Source organism: Peromyscus maniculatus, chromosome 10, assembly GCF_049852395.1.
Source record: "Peromyscus maniculatus bairdii isolate BWxNUB_F1_BW_parent chromosome 10, HU_Pman_BW_mat_3.1, whole genome shotgun sequence".
Classification (NCBI taxonomy): domain Eukaryota; kingdom Metazoa; phylum Chordata; class Mammalia; order Rodentia; family Cricetidae; genus Peromyscus; species Peromyscus maniculatus.
This window is the reverse complement of record NC_134861.1, coordinates 47,598,842-47,620,737: the sequence shown is the minus strand read 5'-3', so window position 1 is coordinate 47,620,737 and position 21,896 is coordinate 47,598,842. Positions and strand designations below refer to the sequence as shown.

The 21,896-nt window shown below is 39.7% G+C and overlaps 1 long non-coding RNA gene across 1 annotated transcript; it reads left to right on the top strand.

Moving 5' to 3' along the window:
- Nucleotides 1-4,836: 4,836 nt before the first annotated feature.
- On the top strand, nt 4,837-20,430 carry LOC143267605 (uncharacterized). The gene is made up of 3 exons (XR_013042900.1): nt 4,837-8,573; nt 11,701-11,883; nt 20,076-20,430. It is a non-coding gene; the product is annotated as an uncharacterized LOC143267605 (long non-coding RNA).
- Nucleotides 20,431-21,896: the final 1,466 nt, after the last annotated feature.

The following is a 21,896-nucleotide window of genomic DNA, read 5'->3' as shown; positions in this document are numbered from 1 at the left end:
CTGAAAACTTTTCTGTGTCCTGCCTGGCCCACAGCCACTTATAAAATAATCATTCAGAAGCTTAATATTAATTACAAATATTGACCTTAAATTTGTTCCAATAAACCAAATCCATATCAATGTAAAGTATTTTAAGATTAACAATTGTTTTTGGGATCAAAGAAGATTCAATAATCTTTCTTTTTTAACATTTCTATCTCATATCTCCCTTTTTTTCTTTTGAAAGAGTTTGCATTTATAACCAACCCCCTTGAAATAAAAACAAACATTTATAAACAAATATTTTGTGAACATGGGCATAACTTTTTATATTACTTCCTGCTGATTGATGCTGGCAATTTTATGAGGATCCTGAGAAAATTTAGAATTACAGTCAAGTCCTGACTGGAGTAGTCTGTGAGGCTAGATTATCTCAGCCAGCAGCCTTGAAGCAGTTCTGGGTGTTGGATCATCTGGACCATCACTCTCACTGGAGACCTCTCAGGAGGTCTTCCTTGATGGAACCATATTAACCTGGAAGGAATCCATAGCTTTTCATCTTTTGTAGAAACAAAAGCAGAACATCTTTTCCAAAGCAACATATTCTTAGACCCAAATTTGAAGTCAAGATATCTTTAAGATACATATGTTGGTTTAACTTAGCACCTTCTATAATCAAATCTCTCTCTACAGTTAAAAAAAAAAAACCAAAGACAACACAATAATATACAATATGCAGATTTTCTGTGTATTTCTCATCTTCATGTGGCTTTAAAAAAAATTCTGTTTCTTTTTTTTTGAGGACTTTCTCTATCCCTTTTCTTTTTCTCTCTCAAGTCTATGTATATTTTTAAACACAGTGTAACCCATTTAGATGTTATTTTTCCATGTGAATTTGTTTTATTGTGCATCTATAATCATTTTTTGACCAGGAGAGTTTTTAAACTACTAAGCTGCATGGCACTCTTGGCTGCTGGCTCCACCCTGCTCAGCTTTTCAACATGGTGCAGGTACCAACATGTCACACTTACCTCCCCAATTCTGGAAAACAGTATTAGATAGCATGCCTGTGTTTTTAATTGCAGGGCTGTGCTCCCAAGCCCTGAGGCAGTGGCTCAGAGAGTCTACCATGTTGTCACTGAAGCCTACTATGGCCAGGGGACTTGTCTCTGTACCATGGCCCTGTAATGAGACCTGAACTAGGAAGCTGTTCTTGGCTCCATTTAAGAACCCCCTTTAAAAAAAAAAAAACTCTCAGGTCCTATATGGAAATTTTTGCCAAATGTCTGGTTGTCAATTGTAGATTGAAATTTCTGTGTTCTGCCCAACCCATAGTAGCTTATAAAATAATCATTCAGAGGCTTAATATTAATTGCAAACTGTTTGGTCTATGGTTCACGCTTATTGCTAGCTAGCTATTATATCTTGAATTAACCCATTTCTATTAATCTATATTTTGCCAGATGGCCGTGGCATTATTGGTCAGCTAGCATCTTGCTCCTTGTGTGGCTGGATGGCATTTGCCCTGACTCCTCCCCCTTCTTCCTATACCTCTCTTGGATTTTTCACCTGACTCTTATCCTGCCTTATCATAGGTCAAACAGCTTCTTTACTAACCAATAGTAGCAACACATATTCATAGCATACAAAAATGTTATCTCACAGCTTGTCAGTCCTTGATCATGGTGGGAAGCATGGTGGCAAGCATACAGGCATGATATTGAAGCAGTAGTTCAGAGCTCACCTCTGATCCTTAAGTTTCAGGCAGAGAGAGTGAACCTGGGCCAGACAAGAACTTTTGAAAGCTCAAGGTCCACCCCAATGATATAACTCCTTTCACAAGGCCACACCTATTCCAACAAGGCCTCACCTATTCTAACAAAGCCACACCTCCTAAGTCTTCCCAAACAGTTCCACTAACTGGGAACCAAGCATTCAAACACATGGGCCTATGGGAGCCATTCCCATTCTAAACATCACATGTGTTGTCAAAAACCAGTTTCTTAAGAGTAATATAAAGTTCGTGTGTTTAGAATGTACAGTCATTTCTTGGTTCCCATGAGGATGTGGCTTCTGGACTCCTGCAGACATTAAAATCTGAAATTCGAACCCTTTATTGACAATGGTGTACTATTTGTGTGTAACCTTTGCATATCCTCCCATATAATTTAAGCTGTCTCTAGCTTAAAAATAACACCTAATACCTCATAAAAGCTTTTATGCTGCATAGTTTAGAGAATATTGACAGTGAAAGAAAAAATATGTACAGGTTGAGTTCAGAAACATTTTTTTCTGAATATTTTTTATCTGTGGTTGGTTAAAGTCAAAGATATGAAACTATAAATGCATGACAAACAGGCTATATGGTTCTACATGTGAGAATATATGTATATGTGTGTTTGTGTATGTGTGTGATTGAGTGTGTGTGTATATGTGTCCTAGGGTTTCTATTGCTGTGCAGAGACACCATGACCATAGCATCTCTTATAAAGGAAACATTTAATTATGGTGGCTGGCTTATAGTTTCAGAGGTTCAGTCCATTATCATTATGACCATGGGGACCATTGTAGCATACAGGCCAATATGGTGCTGGAGCTAAGAATGCTACATCTTGCAGCATGCACCAGAAATAGATGATAAGCTCTTTCTGCAGTCTTTTATGGCAGCATTACCTTTAGCTATAGAGTCCATTTGGTATACTGGCTACTTTTCAATTCAGACATTCTCAATTCACATTCCCTCTCTGTGTATATTGGTTCTGTGGTGTTGAATAAAGAATAAAAGTTTATTTTAAAAAAAGGCTGCTACATCTTGTAGGCAACAGGAAGTCGACTGACATATTGGGCAGTATCCTGAGTATAGGAAACTTTAAAGCCCACCCCCACAGTGTAGCATGAATCTTAAAAGTTCTTATTAATAAAATCAAGCCAGAGGCCAGTTATTGGGGTCCATGCTGGTAGATCAGAGAGACAGAACAAGCCACAGCTATCTCACCTCGCCGGATCCTCAGCTGGTCTTGTCTCCTCAGACTGAAGGCCTCTGAGTCCTCATCCGGAATGGGTCTCAGCTGAATTACTGCTCAAAAGCCTGAATGCTTAACCAGCCAAAATCTTCTTGTTTCTGGTCCTCACGCCTTATATATCTTTCTGCTTTCTACCACCACTCCCTGGGATTAAAGGCTGGCTTTCTGGGATTAAAAGTGTGTGTCACCATGCTTGGCTATTTCCAGTGTGGCCTTGAACTCACAGAGATCCAGAGGGATTTCTATCTCTGGAATGCTAGGATTAAAGGTGTGAGTGCCACCATTTTCTAGCCTTTGTATTTAGTGTCTGTCTGTTCTCTGACCCCAGATAAATTTATTAGAGTACACAATATTTTGGGGAACACAATACCACCACACCACAGAGACACAATTCCTCCAACAAGGCCATACCCACTCCAACAAGGCCACACCTCTGAATAGTCCCACTCTCTATGAGGTTATGGGGGCCAATTACATTCAAACTACCACAATGCATAATGTCTATGTGTATGGATATATGCAAGTGTGTGTATATGTATACAGATATGTGTGTATGTGTGTGTGTTTGTATGTTTGTGTGTATGTACATGTGTGCCTATATGTATATTTGTGCTTGTGTTTGTATATATGTATGTATGGGTAGTGTGTACATGGTTATGTGTGTGTTTCTGTGTATATTATGAATATGGGCAAGTATGTATGTATGTATAGATATATGTGCATAAGTGTGTGTTTGTATATGTGTGATGTGCATGTGTGCACATGTGTATGTGTATAACTGAGTGTATATGTATGTTTGTATACATGTGGTATGTGTCTGTGTTCTACCTATTCTGCTTCTCTGTAGAAACTTATAGGATGCAATGCCCCTAGTGCTTCTCAGGTCTGAGAAGATGGCTGAAAGTTGCCATGACGTTTAAGAACTCATATGTATTGTTCAGCTTTTCATTTCCAAATTTGAGCAGGAGCACAAGAGACTACAGCCTTGGCACACATTGAAGGAGTTGATGGGAATTAACTAAAAAAGAGGCTAAGAATTTAGAGAGTTGCAGTCCTAAAGGTTTTTTCTTTTCTCTCCAAATCTTACATATTACCCACCTTAGGAAAGAAAACCCCCAAATCCCTATGGTCCATAAATAGAATTTACAATTGTTCAGCCATTGGACTTGTTCTATATTCAAGCCTTTCTATTTGCATGTTTCCTCCTTTGGTCTTGTAAATAACCCAAATAAATCCTCCTTGCATAGTTTATGGGAGTGCCTACTCTCAATTAGGAACAGAATGCCATAAAATGGCTGGATCTGCCACAGAAAGAATTCTCTCTCCTCATTAACTCATAGCTTCAGAGAGCTCAGTGCCTAGGGGAACCCTTGTCTTGTACCAGGGTTTCAGGCTGTGTGATTTTTTTCCCCAAGAATTGAATGATTGTGCTATTGGGGAAACAGCATCACCAGTGACAGATAACTCCTTTATTGGAAAAGATGAGTAACAGTGAGTGCAGCATTGATATCATACTTAAAGCCTAAAGGGAAGACAGGTGAGAGCAAGTATCGCCCAACACCTGTCCATAAGGCTCATGATTCATCACACCAGAGAATTCCTGGAGAATAATACATTCATTGTGTCATGGCTACCAAATCTTCCCAAGTTTAATAGCGGCTGCAGACTCACGGTGCAGGAGAAGCCTCTGAATTAAGATGATTCAGTAAGGTCCCAATTCATCCTAAATAAGTGGCTGTCTAGATAAATGAAGTTCATCAAATTGCAATGAATACCATATAACAACCTTGCTGGGATTGCATGCCCCTGGGACATAGACCGTGTCTAACTGTGCACAGCGCTTTGCAGTCCATGTTAAATAATAACAATGTGACAATGGCTTTGCCCTGAGTCATTTTGGTTCTTATCAGCAAAGTTAATGCTTTAACTACATCAATTAAGTCACTTAAATTCAACCAGGTAATGAAATGTTCTCATGGAACACAACCTTGGAACTTTTTTTTAAGTAGTTAAAAAAGAAAACAAAAAGTCACTATAAATTGCATTCTATTCAATTTATTTTAAAAGGATCACTGTAACTCATGTTTTATTTTAATTAATGTACTGCAATGAGAGTCTTCCTCAGCCTTACAACTCTTCATCTGGATCCCTAATACAATGAGAAGATACTAGGTTATTCACACAGTACCCAAGGAAGAGCCAGTCGAATCTTTGGAAAATGATCCTGGATCTTTCCTGGAATGTGTTGAAAATGAGGCTATGGGGCTGGCTCCATGTTTCACGACACTTCTCTCAGAGGAAGGAGCTGTGCACAAGTTCAGCTTTGCACTGTCCTGTACCTCTTCCCTTGTAGGAGAAAGACCGCTCATGACTCTAGGGACTCCAGGTGCAGATGCAGCCCACAAACAGCTGGCATGCACAGTCGGGCTGCTTGGTGCCAAGCAGCTTGTGCATTCTCCACAGATAGGCCTGCTCCCTCACATTTGTTCACAAAAGTCAATGTAAGGCAAGTGGGACATGGTCCCATCCCTCGGACCATCCCTCGACTTTAGTTGTATGATGCATATAAGCCAAGTTCTGGTTCTTGGCTGCTTCTGAGGGACAATGGGATCACTAGTTGACTGTCTTCTGCTTTCTCTCTGACCACTGACTGGTTTCCTCATGGTCCAAACATTCCTTACTACTTACTCTTTAACTTGCCACGTGACTTTGTGAAATTCAATGCCAACTTCACCATCAAGATAGAGATGATCCTGATGGACTCTCCTTGTGGCACACAGTCTAAGATGGCCTTTTGGGTTCTCATTTCTAGGACGCACAGCAATTCTATTCTTCAGCATGAAGAAAGTCCTTGGTAACAAGTGGGGCCATTTCTTTGGCCTCCCACTTTTCTAGCTGATATGCCATGTTGCCTTGCTGCTGCTGTGTGGTGCTGAGAAAGGAGATGACTCTTTTATATGCCTTCTGCATCCTTCCCTCACTGAGCCTCACCCCTGCTTCCATAGGTCTTCTGTTGTGGTGGTCAAACATTCTCTGGTCGTTTCACTGCTCCGGAGTTTTTATGGGACAATAATCAAGACTGTATTTTCTGTCTTGACATATCCAATAGGAAAATGAATTGTGGATAATTTCTTCTACCACAGAGGCCAGATCACCATTTTAAAACATATTTACATTTTACAAACACTTTTATGATACAGAGAGAGATCAGCAAATTTTGACTTTGAATATAGTATGAGAATCTCAGTCAAGAATTAAGTCTAAACTGTGATCTCTTTGCTTCTTGGCCTTTAGACCCAGAAGGTATTTATAAGAAGTTGGGGTGGGGAGGCCCAGCACTAGCTGGCTTCTTTGGGAGGGTTTCTGTAGGTTTTCTTTGTTGAGGTAACTTGTAAAATAGTTGATATTGGATAGTCTTTTTGCGTTGAAGAGATTAAGGGTATCACTCTCACAAAAGATAAAGACACAGTGTGAGAGTGGTGGAGGTGGTGGTGGTGGTGGTGGTAGTGGTGGTGATAGTTGTGGTGGTGGTGATGGTGGTGGTGGTGGTGGTGGTGGTGGAGGTGGTGGTGGTGATAGTTGTGGTGGTGGTGATGGTGGTGGTGGTGGTGGTGGTGGTGGAGGTGGTGGTGGTGATAGTTGTGGTGGTGGTGATGGTGGTGGTGGTGGTGGTGGTGGTGGTGGTGGTGGTGGTGATGGCTGTGGTGGTGATGGTAGTGGTGGTGATGGTGGTAGTGGTGGTGGTATATATGGCAAACATATATAAAGAAACACTAATAATATATTAATTAACATATAAATGAAATTAAGTTAAAATTAAGACATGGTTACTGAGGAGTAGACCAAGATCTTATGGCTCGAAGTCACAGTTAAAGCTAGAACCAGAAATTCTACTTCTGCCTCTAGTTTGTTCTCAGTGTGATGAAGATTATGGCATAAAGTCATATTGGAAAACAAAACAAACAAACATCAAAATCAAAAAGTACTGATGGCTTCCCCATTTAGTGCATCAGCCAGACAAGTTCAGCTGTCTTTCCCATTTGACCTCGATGTTCTGTGGGCATAATAGAAGCTAATATGTAATCCCAGTGGGGATCAGTGTGTAGGAGGAATTAGGGTTTGGCTTTTTGATCCATTTTTTCTAAGTGGGGAAGAAAATGAGTTTCTATGAAGGTTTTATGCTTCTTTGAGCCTCAGATTGCTTTTATGTTGGCAGCATCTGCTAGATTCATCTCTTTCTTCTTTTTAGGTATTAGTCTGCAAAACTTAAAACTTTATGTGTGACTCAATAAAGGTCATTTACCTATACAAATTCCTGGATAAATGAGGTTATACTTATAGCAGAAGAGAAGATTTGATCTCCACTTAATTTTATCTTTATGTCATAGACCCAAGTCATCCCTCCTTCATGTTTATAAATTCTAAGATACAAATTTTATATGTCATTTTCTCTCCTGCCTAGCATGAACTTGGATTCAATATTGCTGAACATCTCCTTGGGTGTTTTATCAAACTTACTCTTTCCCAGCTGGTATATGTTAGTCTCTACAACATATAGTCATGCTATCAAGTCACAGAAGAAGGAACTTTCCATGAGCAAGGCCTTTCTGTTACTGGCCAGAAAAGTAAGGACAGTGCTCACTTGTTCTTCACACTGAGGAATCAAGATCTGCTTATACCTTATCCATCTCAGCACACTCTGTCCTGTGTCCTTGTGGACAATAAATCATGTGCAGTGCCTGAAAGGAAGACACATGAAGGATCCATAGCCAACTGCTACTCTCAGGAAATCAAACTCCAATCTTCTTTAGGATTACTCAAGTTACAGTCCTACAATCTTTCCTGTGAAAGGAAAGCCAGATAGTATTTTACTTTCTTCTTTGGCAATATAGAAGACAATATAGTAAATGCATGTGGATGGTGGATATCACCACTATTGATGATCAAACACTGTTGATCCTGTCTTGTTCCTCTCAATATAGGTAACAATTAGACAAGGTCAGCTACCCACACCTAATAATCTTGTCCTTGGGTCCACAAGTTCAATAGGATGTAGGGGACATGAGATGAGTATTCGAGAGTGTGTACCTTTGGGGGAACAGATGAATGAGCATGAGAATGTTATAGGGCAATGTTCTAGATATGTAATAACTTCTAGAGAACAGGAAATAGTATTGAAGAAAAGTGTGGAGGGAATATTTTAAGGGGGTTTGGGTATATATTTTCTTCTTACACTAAAAAGAACAAATTCATCATAGGAAGAGCAAGCACACATTCAGCATATTTAGGACCCCCCTCAGTTATTCACAAGATATGCTTACCTCCTGAACTTCTAGTTTTGTATGACTTCATGAACTAGGAATTTAGGACAGAAGTAAGAGAAAAATGGGAAAATAAATAAAGATTTTTTTGCTAAACACCATGAACTAAAAATAGAACTTCAAGATTTTGTTGTCACAGAGGCTAAGAATCTGTGATGTAAGAATTAGAACCAATACCAAGTAATATTGCCCATGGGAACCAGCTTGGAGCAAGGACACACATAATCATATAGAATATTATAGATCTTTGGTCAGAAAAAATATGGAACTCTATCATAGACATTTCTAGCTAATGGATTCTGTAATAATGTAGAGGTGTCAGAAACTGGGATAAACAAATACTGTGCATTATTTCAGTACAAACTTCCAATGTGATAAAGCAGAGTAACTGGAAGAGGAGCTAATGATTCAAATTGATTATGCTTATATCCTAGCTACACAGCTTCCTAGCTGTATTGGTCAGCTATTGATATAACAATGCTGAGTAACAAAACATGCCAAAATTAGAGGTGTAAAATAACTAGAATCTTTTATCAACTCAGGTGTCAATAAGACTACTGTAATTTGATATAATTGAAGCTTCTATAATTGCTATCATTCTATGGGTTCTCCATCTACCCTTTATTTTTCTGAGGATAGGAGGGTACTGTGCTATGTTTATGTAAAAATGTGATCACTTATCTTCGTTGTCAATTTGACCAGATTTAGAATCAACTTGGAGATTTAGGCATGACTCTGGGTATAATCTGTTAGGTTATTTTCAGAACTGACTAACTGAAGAGGGGCTCACTTGCTCTAAAGGCAAGTGATACTGTTTATGGACTGAGGATTTAAAACAGAATAAAGGGGAAAGTGTGGGTGCAAGATCTAGAAGATAGTCTATGATTCCCCTTTCTCTACTTCCTGGCTTGTGAAGTGTTCTATTATACTAAGCTTTCTTCACCCATGACAGTCTTAAACTGTGAGACAAAATAAATCATTTATATATGTAATTACTCTTATCAAGAATTTGGTCATACTCATGAGAAATGAAACAACACAGGGAAGATGGATGTTCTGGAGTAAAAGACCTAGTACATGCATGCATACTTCACGCTTTGTTTACACGTTATTTATATACTCAATCAAGTCTCAAATTAAGTGGTAGTGAATTCAATGCCCTTAAGTGTAGTAGGAACCTTAGCAGGTCTTATTAATAAAATCAAACCTGAACCAGGTATTGGGGTGAATGCTGGAAGATCAGAAAAATAAAGCAGGCCACAGCCACCTTACCTTGCCAATTCCTCAGCTGATCCTGTTTCCTCAGACTGGAAGTCTCTCAGTCCTCATCCAGAATGAATCTCAACTGAACCGGTGCTCAAACGCCTAAAAGCTTAACCAGGCCAAAAGCTTAACCAGCTCTAGTTCCTCATTCTTACACCTTAAATACCTTTGTGCTTTCTGCTATCACTTCCTGGGATTAAAGACTCTTGTTACCACACCTGGCTGTTTCCAGTGTGGCCTTGAACTCACAGAGATCCACACGGATCTCTGCCTCTGGAATGCTAGGACTAAAGGTGTGAGTGCCACCATTTTCTGGTCTCTAAGTCTGTCTAGTGGCTGTTCTGTTCTCTGACCCCAGATAAATTTATTAGGGTGCGTGATATATTGGCAAATACAATATCACCACATTTGCCCCTTTTTGTTTAAAATTTAAAAAGTTTATAACTAATACAAAAAAAACTATATCCAATGAGTATATACAATATATACAGTCAAGAATTACATTAACAATGTCTAGTCCATTAATATTTAACAGATTCAGACAAAAAACTCCATTATATATATTAACAATGTCTAGTCCAGTAACATTTGATAAACTCAGACAAAAAATTTCATTACTTATCCTATGTAAAACAAGTAGTTCCTTTGTAAAACTAGATTCAATATTTGACATTTTTATCTTATAATATTCATATTTTCTTTTTTCTTTTCATAATAGATTCAATAATCTACCTTTTATCATTTTTATATCTTCCCCTTTTTCTTTTTAGAGTAGATACAATGATCTACCCATTTATCCTATTTTTTCTTTATCTTTTTCCTCAGAGTAGATTCAATGATCTACGTCATATCTATATTCTCTGTTTTCTTTTTTAAACAAAACCTCTGAATCTAATCTTCTTGTTCAGCTTTTTTCCTGACCATTAACAATTAACAACTTGTAACCAACCATCATAAACAATGACAATATCCATAACTTATTAAACAACTAAAACCTCCCATCCCGCATCTTGGGAATGTGGGCGTCATTTTCTTAAAATTACTTCTTGTTTTCTGGGGGTGAAGACATCTTTAGGGAATCCTGAAAAGAAAGTTTTGGGGTTAATTGTCGAGTCCTGTATCATTTGTCCTGTTTCTGCATAATGGGAAAGTTCAGGGCTTATCTTAAGTCCCTGCTCGAGTAGTCTGTAAATCTGGACCATCTCAGCTAGCCATCTCAAAATTGTCCTGAGCAGTTCGTAGTCCAAAGTTGATCTTTCCATGGTGTCAATCAGATTAATGGCTTACCATAGTCTATGTGGAATATCTTTGTGGGGTCCCATCATCCTTTTGAAGATTTCAAAGTCACTGTTAGGCATGGTCATAGATCCCTGTAGCCTTTTTTTTTTTTTTTTTTTTTTTTTTTGTGCCTCCTCTGTGGTTTGGAGTAATCACAGTTTGATAAATGTCTGTCTCTTAGAACCATGTATATTCTTCCCCAGAAGAGAATATGTTCACAGCAATTTTTATTTAAAACTGCTCAGCCATTAGCTCAGGCTTACTACTAGCTCTTATACTTAAACTCAGCTCATTTCTGTTAATCTATATGTTACCACGTTTTCCATGGCTTTACCTGTGTGCCATTACATGCTGCTCCCTGGACGGCTGGCTGGCAACTCAGCCTTCCTCTTCCCAGAAGTCTCCTTGTCTGCTTATCCCGCCTATACTTCCTGCCTGGCTACTGGCCAATCAGCATTTTATTAAACCAGTGTGCAAAAGCATTATCCCACAGCAATAATCTGTTATTAAGAAGTGCCCACTGTTCTCTGACCAGATTTTAGAACTACTCTGTAGCAGGGAGTTCCTTTTCCATATTGATCAGAATCCTGTGGCTGAGAAGGCCATAGACCCTAGTTGGAAAGCAGTTGCTATTGTCTTGCTAAATAGATATGATGTGTCCATCAAATTGTCCTCTACACAGTTATGTTTATAGTATTAGATTGGTGTTACAATCAGCTTTGGTTAGAGAAACTTGCTTTTTTCCTAGAGCACTGGTAACTATAGAGATTAATATTTGGTGAAAGGGTCTAGTGATTAGTCAGACATTAATGAGACTTCCATGTCATTCCTCCAAGGCTTAGTGAACATTGCTGAAGATTGGGCAGAAAGAGCAGGAGTGAGCTGAGTGAATTATAATGTTGCCCTTGGAACATGACATTGCTTTTACACTCTTGATCACATAGCAATTATGATTGCTGGCAAAAGACCTGCTCAAGATTGGGCCTGCCAACATCTTGCCATGGGAGAGAGAAAGAAAGGTATAGGAGGCTACCCCCTTCTTGAATAACTAAAGGAATTAATGGTTGCTGGGGGAGGGGGAGGTATTTTCTTTTCCAGTGGTGTAGACACAAGTAAGGAGGTTGAGCTTCTAGAAATAATTTGTCTTCCAGAACCCTGTGAGCAATCCTAATGAAGTTCATTTGGGTCATATAAATAAAGGAGGAGGGTAAAAATATATGAAGGAAATCCTAATGAAATCTCCAAATAATTAGAGAGGAGTCCCAGTTGGTCATCTCTTGTCACCAAACACAGTTTCCACTACTGGGACTAGGTATCATTCAATTGAGTTGGCCAAAGAGGTCCCATGGAAGTCCCCCAAACAACCCAGGCTGTTGCCAAGACAATAGGCTGTTCTCCACAAACTGACAGCAGATTTGCCATTGCTAAAGACAACACCCACACAGCTCATTGAACATGGAGAGGTAGAGCTGATGTCTTCAGAGAGCCTTCACCTTCATGTTCTAGTGTCTTTAGTTTGGGAAGGCTCTCTGCAGGCTACCAAAATAGAAACGTAAACACCAAACCAGCCACAAAACTGATCTACAATGGTGTCCTTCCTGTAAAATATGCCAGGGCAATGGTGGCACTAAGCTTGTGGGAGTAATGAATCAATATCTGATTTGACTTATGGCCTACTCTAAGAGATGAAATCTATACCTGACACTGCTGGGGTGACCAAGAACCAGAGGCTAAATAGCCCAGAGACCTAGGGTAAAATCAAATACTACTGGTCAAAAAATAAAAAAGTAAGATAAATGACTACTAAGATAGTCTGCCATACTTATAGATCAGTGCCTTATTGAGCAATGATCTTCCTGCAGCAGATGGGACCAAATACAGAGATGCACATCCAGGCAATGTGCAGGGAGTCCTTGGAACTCACAGATCTAAATGGGATGTCTCCATTAGATTCCTCATCTCAGAGATTAGGGAACCTTGAAGAATAGGAGGCAGGAGTGTGGGAGCCAGAGGGAATGGAGGATACCAGGAGCACAAGACCCTCTAAATCAACTGTTCAAAGTTGATATGAACTCACAGAGACTGAAGTAGCAAGCACAGGTCCTCTGCATATGTATTATGGCTTTAGTTGAGTATTTTTATGAGGACAAAAAGAAGGAAGGAAGGAAAGACAGACAAACATATGAGATGAAAATAGAAGGACTAAGTGGAAAGAGAAAGAATCAGTGGAAGCAGGCAAGGAATAAATGAGGGTTATGGGGGGAAATATGATCAAAATATATTACATACATATATAAAATGCCATGATTAAACCCATTATTACGTATAGTTAAAATGTGACAATGTTCTAAAGAAACAACAGAAAAAAAAATCTGCCACTTATATCAGCCATGCAAATCAGCATGGTTGTGCTGTTGCCTCTGGTTCTGGGAACTTAGAAGCCAAGTGTTGCTTGCCTCCTCAAACCCCAACTTGGATAGATTCTCCACTGCTTCAAATTCTTACTATCACTATGTCCTGGTGGGAGTTCTTTGAGATGATTCTACTGGGTGACCTTAGCTCACATGAACATTATTTTGTTTTAAGTATGAAATATATCTCACAGTCCCTTTTTAAGGCTTGCCCCTTAGCTATTGGATATTTTAAGAGGTGAGGTCTATGTGGTAGAAGTAGGCATCTTAGGGGTTTAATTTTCCCCCAGTTCCCTCTGACTCTCTGTTTTCCATCTACAAGAAGCTAGGTGGCTCCTGCCACATTTTCACATCACCAAGATGTTTTCTTCCACCATGAATCCAGATTCAATGGAGACAAGGTCTATGGGTTGAAATCACAAGCTCATATAAGAAATCCTTCCTCCTCTTAGGTTGTATTTTTTGTCAAATATTCTATAATCAAAATGAAAACTGACTAACACCTATATGCTATGGATTAGGGGAAAGTGATTTTCTGTTTTAACTCCCGTGACTTTTTTAATGGAGTTGTCTCACATCAAAGAGATCACATGGAATCCCTCAAAGCCTGATGAGAAAACCCAGCCTGACCCAAATGAAGAAGGCCAGTGCAACTATCACTTGCCCAGTTCCCTGTTTGCCTCTGGATCATAGCTCCTGGAATGCTTACACGTGTTATCAGAGCTTCTTTATGAACTATGCATGATCTCAGAGGGAAATTTCTCCTATTTATTTTGTAGCATTGTTTTTCTTTTTACTACTACTGTTATTGCAGTGACTTTCAGTTTTCCCTACTTTGTAGTTCACACAGTCTATCCTATGGGATTCAAACTTGGGACATGAGGCCACCAAGTTTGCTTTGGGGTATTTATCCAAGGGGCCCACAGATGTTACATGGACTCAGAATTCAGGTTTTAGCACTGAAAATGTATCTAGCAACATTGATGAGAGCTGCTAACAATGGGCAAGTTGCCCTCATTGTAAATTCTGTGCATCAAAGATTTCATTAGTGTGATTCCTGGATAACTGTTGGTTAGTTTGAAGCAGCCGTATAACTGCCCCCTTTCTGTGGCAATGAAAGTACACACAATGAAAATATTTTTGCTTCTTCCATTTTATAACTGTGTGCCATATCATGGAGTCCCTCAGCTTATTTGGCTAGGGTTTATATGCTATTAGAAACCTCAGGATGGAAAATAAAAAAACCTGTTCATTGCATGTTAAATCTGTTATACACGTCTCTTGATATTTTCCCTTTGATGTGATGAAAGTTGTCTGGCATAGGTAATTGGGTTGCTTCACTGACAGCTGTCAGGTATGTTCCCTCACCTGTCCACAATGGTAGCTGGAAGTGAGAACGGAATGGGAGGATTGCCTCATGGCAGGAAAGAACAGATGCTGGATCAGAGTCAGTTCTGTTCTACTCAGCTCCCAAGTCCAGGAAGACCGCAAAGAACATTCCTGTTGCTTCCAAAAGAGTGACAGCAACTCCAATTTAGCTCCTGCCATTTTCACAGAGGTCTGGGAGATGTCCATCAAGCAGTTGTTCCATCAGCAGCGGGTTGCCTCAGGACAATAGAGTTTTTTTTTTTTTTCCTCTCAGATGTTCAGGAATGATCTGATCAGCTACCAATCCCGGGAGGTAGCTTTAGATATGTAACAGTGCAAAGAGACTCCATGCCAGTCCTGGGAATTGCCTCCTCATGGTCGTTGTTTTAATCCTGGTAGTGCTTCGGGAAATTGCTTTGGCCATGACAGCTTTAGGTGACCTTTAGATGACCTGATAACCAGTACTGATAAGCCTGCCAATAACCATCTGTGCATCATGGTAACTGTCCTGTTTGCAGGTGAGAAGGAACATGTTTCCTATCCATGATGACTTAGTGTGTGTGTGTGTGTGTGTGTGTGTGTGTGTGTGTGTGTGTGTGAAACTCACTGCATACATAAGCAGCATTCATTCTTTTTAGCTTGCAGCAGCAGTGAGTGGGTGACTTCTCTCCAGTGTGCAACCCCTCAGACACAGCATAGGATGCAATAAAGCTTCATAGGAGCATTTATGTTGCCTGCTTATGGTCTTTCATCACAAGTAGAATGGGGTTGATCTTGTACAAAAAACAGGTGGCCTGTAGGGCTGCCAGTTCCAGGCACACCCAGTAGCAGCAAAGAAGTGGCAGAAGAGTTACAGAGAATGGTCAGAACCAGAGGCCCAAAAGCTATGGCTCTGATGGGATATGGAATTTCTGAGAAGAGGAGGGATGATGGAGAGCAGACTGAAAGAAAGGGGGCTGTGAAGAGGAGAGAAAACAGCCAACAACAGAGATTTGCAATAGCTGGTTCTTTATCTTGGTTTTGAGATGAAAATAATGACACATTTATTTAAGTAGGTTCTTTTGATGAATGATGATATTAATCTTGGGAGTATCCTGAGTCAAGCTGGAGCTGAGTGAGGGGCTATTTTACATGTCCTTTAACTATTTTATAAGTTACAAGGTTCTCATTCCATGGTTGATGACAACTGACAATGGCTAGGGTTGATTAATTGAGAGACTATATAATGATGCAATAAAGTTCTAAACCTTTCCTCCCAATAACTTATTTAAACTCCATTCTATCTCTTATACTAGGTTCCACTGTTTCCTCTGTATAAAGTTTGAATAGGTTTTCCAAATTGCCACAGGTAGTAAATAACAAAACCAGAAATTGAGCCTGGCTTCTTTCATTCCAGTGATATAGCATTCATTTTTCCAAACTACAGCCTCCACTGGACCATCCTGCCTCTAGAGGATCTATTGGATGTTGCTAAGTCTCCATTCTCAAGGTTCATGTCCTATAGTATGCTTTGTTATTAATGTAACTCAGTCCCTCTTAAACTGCAATTTATGCTTCTCTCTGGATTTTTCTGCTTTTCTGCTTACCATCTACTCATTGATTTTTTTCTCTGCATATGTTTCTGAACGTGGCTGCTTTGCTTGATCTGTCCTTTCTTCTAACCTCAGCCATCCTTCAAACCTTTCTCTACATGATTTCTTTCTTTTGTTAATCCTTCAGTCCAGTCTCTGACATTGTCTCCCTGATCCTTTTTAGAATTCTAGAAGTTTTATCAGACTCTAAGAACCAACTAAGATTACAAGTCTTAATTTTTTTTACCACCTCATCAAAAAGTCACATTGTTGGGGTTAGTTGTCAATGCTCCAATCATTTTAGCCTGTGCTGCAAACAAAGTTGCTCAAGGATTCTCAGAGTGAAGTGTCGGGTTGGAGCTTTTAAATGGGAAAAGCTTATGAGCATCGTGGGAATCACAATTAATGTATGTATCATTACAGGATTTCCATGATGAGTTGGGAATCTCATAAGACATTCTAGATACATTGGCTAATGTAATCATGACTCTTGAAGGCAGGCATTATCGTTATTTCTATTTTACAGATGGCGATACTGAGTCTTCTAATCTTTCCCAAGGGTCCACAGCAGAAAAATCACAGAGCAGGCATTCAGAACATTTGACATTTTTACTAAATTAAACCAGGAGCTTCCTTTGCACATGTTTATCTTATTTTTTTAAATCTCTGCTCCTTTTCTACCTGACATAAATAGAACACTTGAAAGTCACCAGTACTGTCAATATTAGGGACATGTCAAATCCTGTCACTTAGCCAGAAAGCTGCTTTGGAGTAACTGTGTAATATTATACAACATGACAAGCTCCCATCCACAGTGGCAACATTAAACCCAGGGACATGTGACTTGTGTAAAACCCCAAAGCCATTAGCTGAAATCCCTGGACCAGAAGGCTGAAGAATTAACCACCCAACCCAATATGGTCTCAGCCCTGGATACCAGAGGCCCTCTCTGCGTGGGTAGGTTATTTTCATTCAAGGCAAAATGTGTGCTGACATTCTGCTTTCTGTGCTGGAGCTAGCTGGGCACATTATCTTCTCAGTGTGGATTGGATGAGGGAGGTGAGAAGCAAACAGCAAATTCTTGGCAGCCAAAGACAGGCAGTAACAGAGGAAGGGAGGAGAGCTGTCAGAGGACTTAGGGAGAGTCATTTGACTTTTGCAATGTTCCTGCCATTTCTCTTTACTCATCAGGCTACTGTTTGAAAGTACCTTGTGATATATGAGGGGTGAGAGGGAATCCTAAGAAGAAAGATGCTGGAAGGGGTCATCTGATTGCCTCCCAGACTTCATCACTACATCATCCAGAATTTTAGCCGTTAGGATACTTCCAGACTTAGGCATATCCATAGCACAGAAAAAAAAGACCCAATAAAAATGATGAAAAATAATTCATAATTCTATATAACACTAACATTCTAAGTCAGAAGATGCTAAAGTAAGCTTTGGCACACATGCAAACATGCTTGTACACATATGTGCACACACACACTTTTTAACTTCTGTAGTGTGGATTTTATATTTACATTATGGTACTCTATGGCATGTATTCTTCATGTTGCTTGGTTTATCAAGTGAGAAAACTAGAACATTCTCTGGCACATGTCCCTGCTGGATCTCCCCTGGCCTCTTTGCTTCACTTGCCTCTAAGGCATAGTCCCAGTCCAAGGAGAGTGATTTTTCTGTGGGGTATTATGTGTAACTTAGAACAACTGAGAGATCAGATTGGCCTCAGGATGAAATCCTCTCAGGTTCTACACTAAAACTGCATAGGAAGGTAGTTTTGCATGAATCCTGCTATGCACTAGGGAAAAAGTATATTCCCAGTAAGAACGACCCCGCCCCATCCCAACTGTGAGCATCATGGGACTCACAATAGTAAATCTCTCCATTAAGCTCCTCTAAGCCTGTCACTCTAGCCCAGCTTTGATGCTGTTCCCACTGAAACAAGTGAACTTTTAGCATCTGCTCTGGTATACAGAGTCTGTTGCGGACGCCTTCCTACCTGCCTATCCCTTGTCTACAAACAGCTGTGACTCTCCATTCCAGTCTTCTTGTCCCAGCTCTTTGTTCATCATTCTTCCAATATATCAGCATAAACATTCTGCCGAGAGCTCTTTTATGACCCAGCCATCTCATGCATTCATAGCAGTCTCATCACAGAAACAGCCAGACTTGCTTTTTTTTTTTTCCCTTTCCTTCAAAACTGTGAATTCTTTCAAGGAAAGATCCACAGCCTCTAGCCTTGGTACCTGTAATACACAGCATAGTGCAGATATTTGGTCACCAAAGAGACCTTTGTAGAGTGATTCCATTTGTTAATAAACTTTTACTGCTAAGTTGTATGAGCAAAATGTTAGCAGAAAATACAAAGCCCATTACAAAATTTAAGGAGTTATATTGAAAAGAGCATGAAGTGGGTCTTTCTTCATGGAATTTTATTTTCTCTGACTCTGAGCTGCATCGCTATCACAGAAGAAGGTGATGTACATGGCTTGGTATTAAAATATTACTGTATTTTTGCATCTCTCCACCAAGTTCTTTGGTTCTCCTAAGAGGTGATGGAGTGGGAGGTGGTTGATCTTCATGCAGAGATGCCTGACACTGGAAACAGAGTGATGATTCTATGTGTGACTCCAGTTCTGGTTCTATTAAGCAGGCTGAATGTTCAACAGTGAATAATTCTTCCTTGGATACTGGTCAGTTTTCTTGGGTGAGAATTGAAAAAATGTATTCATTCCAAAAACTGATTCAAAACAGGAAGGGAGAGAACATTGTATTAAGTGGAAATGTATTGACTTTAATATCAACCTAAGTCTAGTTTGCTATTCTGGCATTATTTTATTTTTACTCACTGCACAAGAAACTTGCACTTAATTTTTAACTAATATTTCATTGTGCAAAGCTCCTGGTACATAATTTGTATTACTATCAGTGATATATTAGCCTAATTAATTACAAGCTAACTTACAATTATGAAAACAAATGAAGAAATAGATACTTTTGCTATATAGTGGCTCCTGCTGTTTGTCTTTTTTTTCCCACCCTCTCACTTGCTAACTCTCTGAATTCAATAGTCTGTACTGGATTTCCAGGCATTAGTATGAATTAAAAACACTCCACTGTAACTCATTATAATTCACTAGAGATGAAGTTTTGATAAATGGAGAGTGAGTTTTTAACAAAAATCACGATGGCGAAGCCAACGTTTAGTGAATTCTGGGTTCTTTTGGTAATTATGTTTTCTTTCCTTTAGCTGCTCTGCTCTGTGTCCCTTACTATCATAGGTGGGTGTATGTGGGGTGAAATAAATAAAATCCTTATAAAGAAGCAGCCTGTAAACTTGAACCTGGATTTTAATAAACTCCACACTAGTAAAAAGTTCAGGTGATTGGAAGAAAGGTTTTTAATCAGTCCAGATAGATAAGATCACAGTCATAATTGCTTGCTTGTTATTACTTCCTTCGCATTTGCTTATACCAAATGGAAAATAAAGTCTTGAGATGTCTACAGATGGAAATGAAAATAATGGTTTTCAGTGATAATTTGATGGGAAGTAATTGGCCACCTGAAGAGAAAAACCCTCATCATGGAAATAATTATAAGTAATTGGTTACTCCAAGATTGGACTCTATTTGATACACTCAATACAATAAATACTCCTCACTAAAGATGCTAACTTGAGGGTTTGAGGGTACCAGCAACTGCATGAATTGGAGATAAGATACTTAACAGATAGGGTAGCCCTGGTTCTATTTTGGTACATGGAAATGATTTATTTTATTATATCTTAATTAGCTGCCATTTCATTACAAATGAAGACCTTGCACAGAGTTGTGACTTACTGGTTTTCTTTCTCCTAAGGGAAAGAAGAGTGAATGACAATATCCGACAATGCTGATCTTTTGTCATCACATTGGGAACAAATCATGGGGAACCCAAATAAATCAGAGGAACAGAGCTCTATAGCCCCAGTTAGTTCTCTGGTATTCAGCGCCCAGCCTCTCTGTGAGTGGTGCTCAATGTTACTTTCTCTGGGAACATCTTGTATATTCATGCAAAACTTTTGAGTTCGCATAGTAATTTCACATTTCTTAATTTACACGATCTTTACAACATTCTAGAATAAATAAAATTTGCAGAAAAATTAACAATGGCTTATTTAACAGAGGTATTTATGGGAAATCTCACAGTAAGGAACATGTCAGTAGGGGAGGAAGGGGCATATGGATTCTGGTTCTTTTTTTTTTTTAACTTTCATCGATTCTTTTTTGGATTTTACATCATGCATTCCAATTCCACTTACCTCCACATACTTTTGCATCTGCCCTCTGCCCATGAAACCTCCCTATCCCAAAACAAAACCAAATTTAAAAGAAAAACCAAAAGCCAAACAAAAGCAGAAAAAGAGAAGAATCTTGTCATGGAAGATGTAGCCCATTGAGCTCACTGTTCACACAGTTTACCCTTTAGTTCATTTATCTTAACTTAAAAAAAAGGACTGGAGAGATGGCTCAGCCATTAAAGCCTAGGCTAAAAGGAGCTGTGGGATGTTTTGTATGCAGTGAATGTGTTGCTCTGACTGTTTGATAAATAAAACACTGATTGATAGTAGCCAGGCAGGAAGTATAGGCGGGATAAGCAGAGAAGGAGAATTCTGGGAGAGGAAGGCTCAGTCAAGAGGAGACACCAGCCCATTTTCCAGGAAGCAGCATGTAATGGCACACAGGTAAAGCCATGGAACATGTGGCAACATATAGATTAACAGAAATGGGCTGAATTTAAATGTTTTAATTAATATAAGTCTCTGTGTGTTTACTTGGGTCTGAGCAGCTGTGGACTGGGTGGGACACAGGAAAACTTCAGCTACACTTCTTTACTCGCAAGTATTCATTGTCAAGAGCCATTAGTCAGGCTTGAGGCCTCTGGCTTCTGCAGATAATGGGCTATCCCTGGGGCTCCTCTAGGATATCCTGTTGTTGTCTTGAGTCATGGAGATCCTGCTGTTTTGGATTTGTACCTTAGTCCCCTTTACATGCTCTAATAGTTCAGAGATTAGGTGGATGTTGGGGTGGGCCAACTCATAGCCCTGGTTCTGGGCTTGTGTGGTAGCCAGCATTCCCTCATTGTCACTACCTGGGTAGCAGCTAGCTCACCCAATGCAGCCTGCAGCAAGGAGCAGGCCAAGCTAGTTCTACTATCAGGTCCTCACATCTGGTCATGTGCACTCATATTACCAGGGCCAGCTCTACTGTCTTCCCCCTTAGTTCAGTTATCATTTAACAGTAGATACATGCTGTTTCTACATGCAGGACCCTTTCTTCCCTAGGGTGTATAGGAAGGAGGGGCAGGGTCAGCTCTCTTGCTCTCATGCCCTCAGGGCTGACTCACCAGGGTCACCTTTAGTGTGCTGCCGAGACAGGGTGCAGAATCTGCTATCTTGTGTGTTGCAGCCCATGACCCAGCTCTCTCATCTGCCTCAGATGTTGTAGGTGAGAGGGGTTCTCTTTCTCTCACCTGTGCCACCACATGGCAGACGTGTATGTGCGTGTGCGTGTGCGTGTGCGTGTGCGTGTGTGTGTGTGTGTGTGTGTGTGTGTGTATGTTTATGTGTGTGGTTCTTAATAGTATACCTTTTAACTGAACCCTCTATCCCTGGTCTGAGAACCATTCTAGAGCTCTTCC